A 4,755-nucleotide genomic window follows, 5' to 3' on the forward strand; every position below is an offset into this window, starting at 1 on the left:
TGGTCTATTGCTGATCAATAAGTCAGAAAATCTGTCAGAGATTATAGCTTAGCAGCAATGCTGAGGAATTTCTGGTGAGTTCTCCCTGGGGGAAAGTAATTGAACATGGGAACTCCATGTCTCTGCACACAGGGCACTGCATCAGAGTGTGACACCATTAGAAGTGGCTTAGCTAAAAGGTAACATTGATAATCTACCACTAAGTATTCCCTTGAGAAAAGATTTTGTGTGCTTCTGGGCTAGTCAGTTCCAATATTCTGGCAAGTCAACAGTCATAGACCATTAAAGTCCTGTCAGTGTCTGCCAATCAAAAATGGAGAGAACTTCAGGAACAGAGTGTGACGAAATGTCAGGGAGAGATGCAGTGAGATTTGGACACTGTAATCCTTCAATACAGGTCCATGAACTGGCTGCTTTGGAATTACTGCAACCTTTGTTAAAATATGTATTCCTTGGCTCTACCTCAGATCTTCTGTACAAGATTCTTGGTCAAGGTGAACTCTGGGAATCAGCATTTTATACCAGTACTCTTGGTGATGCTGACACAGTCAGGATTAGAAACCAGTGGGATAGAAGGAACACTGGATTGGACATTGAATGACCCAGAGTGATCCCACTTGATTCACTAGCTCAGTTTCTCCATCTGGTTCTCGGTGTCCTCATCTGTACAATGAGGGGATTGTACCAGTTGGCAGCTGAAGCCCCTCTGGGTTTGAGGTTTTTCGTATTATCATCTGCACTAAGATTCTCCAGCTTGGCAAATGGAAGATGGGCTGGCATGCATGGTACCAGCCAAGTTACACATGCGTCACCCCACATCATTTCTGACAATCCCGTCAAGGCAAGAGAACTGAAAACAGAAACTGCAGCTCCAGCATGGGAGTAGTCTCTGAAGGACCTGACAGAACAGCCGTTGGCTAGAAGTTGTCGAGTAGCAGCTGGTTGGGTCTACAAGCTTCTTGCAGCTGTTTGTGATATGTCACATGAATTTTTGTTTTTATGCGTTAATGTACTCTAAGCTATTTTACAGTGCATTTGACATTTTACAGTATAGTAAAGTGTGTACATGCCTAATTAAAACAGATGTGCATTTGATAAAATAATCACTGGATATGCTAAAGAAAAATGGCTAATTATATATACAGCATAAACACCTAAACATATGCTATAAATGTATACTTGAAGTACTGGAAAGTAGGTATAATTGGCTGCGTTCTCTGTTCATGCCCAGACTTAGAGTCATTCCTTTAGATTTTCCTGGCCTTGGAATTCTCCAGTATTAGAATTTTCTGCCCAAAATGTGACCCCTCCCCCCATATTATCCTTTTTTCTCTCCTGGAATGAAGATGAAGAAACATCCTCCACTGAAATGAGGCAGAGTTAATACAACCAAAATATTAAAAAAAGACAGTTAATGTGTGTTACTATGTGCCAGGCATAGTGCTAGACACATCATCTCATTTAATCTTCACACAAGCCCCGTGAGGTAGCTGCTATTCTTTGTCTTTTACAGACAGGGAAACTACAGGCTCAGAGAGTTGCTAATTTGCCCAAGATCTCTAAACTGGGAAATGGAAGATCCGAGATTCAAACCAAGGTTTCATTGCGGAGCCTATTCTCTTTAATCACGACCTTATACTGCTTCTCTGAGAATGTCTTTCTGCCCAACCACTGTGCTCTCAGTTGGGAAATATTGCTGGTGTGGGAAACTCATCTCAAACATCCATGCTACCACTTTGCACATTTCAGAATATCCCAGCTTGGGAGTTCTATGATCGTGCTTAGGAGTTCTATGATCCAGGCTGAATGGCAGAGTGAAGCCTGTCTCTAGAAAAAAGAAGAAAAAGAAAGAGAATATCTCAGACTCGGCTTCTTTAATAAAAGGTCTTCGTGCTTTTTTTTGAGTGAGTGGGAAGTCCTCACTAAATGCGCATGTGCCCAGGGTTGTGGTACATGCCCCCAGGGTCCGGGCTGCTGCAAGCTGGGTGAATGTGTTGATGTTAGGTGTTCAGAGGCAGAGTTGGACGCCTGTGACTGCTGGAGGTGGTGGGGTAAGAAGTGTTTGGGATGTGAGAAATGTAGAAAATATTGAGAAGCCCTGTAAAAACTAAACAAGGATTTGTTTTCTCAAGAGTTGTCAAGTGGACATGGCCTTTTCGTAAACCCTCCAGTTTGCTTAGAATCTGAAGAAGACCAAAACAGTTATCAGATCCTACTCATGGGAAGCAGCTACAATCAACCTGTTTTCTGACATTTTGGGAAAATGGGTTATCCTGGTTCTCTATGACTGCATATACTGTAATTCTACAAGGATCCTGAAAATAACGTAGGTAGTGATGATTCAGGAAATCCCTGAATCAGAAAGTGGCCATACCGCCCAACACAACAGGAATATCAAATGTCAGAGAGTATAAAATGTATGGTTAAAGGCATGAGCTCTTCCCCCCATCTGCTATGTGACCTCTGGTCAATGTTTTCAATAGGCTTCTGTTTCATCTGTAACATGGGAATAGAGTACCCGCCTCATAGACTGTCATGAGGTTTAAATGTGATCATCTCTGAAGTGAGGCACTCAGCATAGTGCATGGCAGCAGTGAGCAAGGGTGCATTAGATCAGTTTACTGCTCACCAGATTATAATCCTGGGTAGGATTAGAGAGTAGAGGATTAGAGGATATGGTCAAGAGAGGGTAGTCACACCTACCCTCTCTTGACCATAGTACTTTCATCTGTAAAACAAAATGAATGGATTAGAGGACCCTTTAGGTCACTCTGGCTCTAAGAATTGATGACTCCAGGTTACACATTCTCCAACCTCCTTTGGCCTTCTCAGTTCATTTCTTAGCTTATGGAAACCATGCATACTTAGAACCCAAGTGGAGGGAAAGCCTCATGTATGGTGCAAGGGTAAATGCTCTGAAGCTTTGCAAAGGGCCAGTTTTATTGGAAATACAATGCTCTAAGCTGGTTTTCTTCCTCTCCTTTAAATTCCTTCTACTCTAGAGTCTCACTTGGCAGGCATGAGAGTGAAGGTGGAGTACCCCGGAAAACTCCCCTGGGCTCCTGTGGTGAGCAAATTCTAGCCAAGGCCTGAGGTCTGTGAGCCTTCAGGGCTTGGAAGCCTTTGCTAGTTCAATCAACTGGCCCACCAGCAAGTGTTTATTACAGCAACCTGATGGAAGAACTGTTCCAAAGTGGCATGATTACAGCTCTGCTCAAGTTGGGGGAGGAGGCAAGGAGGAAGACAGCCATTGGCACAGGTGGCTTGAGCATTCTAGGGTACTGGCCCACCTTTGTTGTGCCCCAGGCCGTAACCCTTCTTGGGCTCTGCATCGGCAGCTCACTAGGGCAGCATTCTTCCCTCATCCTGTACCCACAGGTGGACTTATTGTTAAAGGGATTAACCATGTTTGGACGTATATGTGATATTGGGAAAGCATTACTAATGTATGGTTTAAATAATTACCATGTGTAGCGAATTTTTTTAAAGAGCAAAATCAGTGCCTCTGCTTATTAAGATGGTGCTTTGAGCTGTAAGTATGCTATTTTCAGATTCCCTCACGCCTCTGCTGCTCATTGCATTGTGAATTTGGCTTCAAGCAGACCAATTTTTTTTTGTCACAAGAGGGCACACCTACATAAATGGGTTAGACCATGTTTTTCTTTTTCCTGTGACTGCAGAGATGAAGGGAATGAAGGTTGGCTCATGAATGGTATGAGGCTGGTGTTTTGGAGTATACTGGGAGTAGCAGCAGGAATAACTGTTTGAGAGTTAAGAGGTCCTGGGGCTGGATCTAAAGATGGATTGTGGCAAAGGACTACCATGAGGAAATAGAAAAGAAGGCAAGCTGTAATTGTGTTTGTCAATCCTTTTGAATTTTACAACTTCAATTTCCACAAAAGAACTGATTGATGGATGTCAAGAAAAATGTGTTTGGGGACTTAATCCTTGTTGGAGTAATTAACACATAAGTGAATGAAATACACTGTTCTCATCTGATACTCAGTCTGTTTCTTTAGCTAAATCTTATGTTTGGATTTAAAATGGCATGTCTCACATTGGAAAATATTCTTGTTAAGAAATAAATCAAGCGTTTAATATTTATAAAAATGGAATATTCCCCTTATCCTAAAGGTGGAAACCGAAATCTAGGTTGATACAGATGTAGTTACCATCACCCATGGTTTATGAAAGAGAGTAGATGATACATCCAGAGTCCCTGAAAGAAAGAGTAATTCATTTCATTCTTGCCATAATTTTGTGCCTACAGAATCACAGTGTACGTGGGCCAGCTAAATTTGTAATCGCCAAGCAGATACAAGTACAAATTAAGGTTACAGAAGGAGATGATGCAAATTAATGGATCAATGGATTTTTGCCTCAAGTCTTTTTTTCTTCTTTTCTGATGAAAAGCCATAAGGTCATTATATAAATTACTTTTAAAGTGACTTCCTGTTTTGGAAAAAAAATCCAATTTATGTAGCTTGATTCTCCAACTTAGCGGTTGGAGAGCAAGCTTTACAGTATACAGTTGGAGGAAAGATGAAAATTGGCAGGAGAGACTCAGAGCCTATGCTAATTTCTAGTGAAGAATTTGGAAGGGTTATAGAGAGATGTAGTTCCCTAGAACTTCTTTTCAAGATTGTTAGTGATGGAGAGGATAATTGCGTAGACTGATTTTATTCTTTCCTAAGTAAAGAGGTAACATTTTTGATGTCCTGAATATGAGTAATTTACTGTGCTTTAAGTAGATGG

This window comes from Cebus imitator, unplaced genomic scaffold, assembly GCF_001604975.1.
Source record: "Cebus imitator isolate Cc_AM_T3 unplaced genomic scaffold, Cebus_imitator-1.0 Scaffold91, whole genome shotgun sequence".
NCBI lineage: Eukaryota > Metazoa > Chordata > Mammalia > Primates > Cebidae > Cebus > Cebus imitator.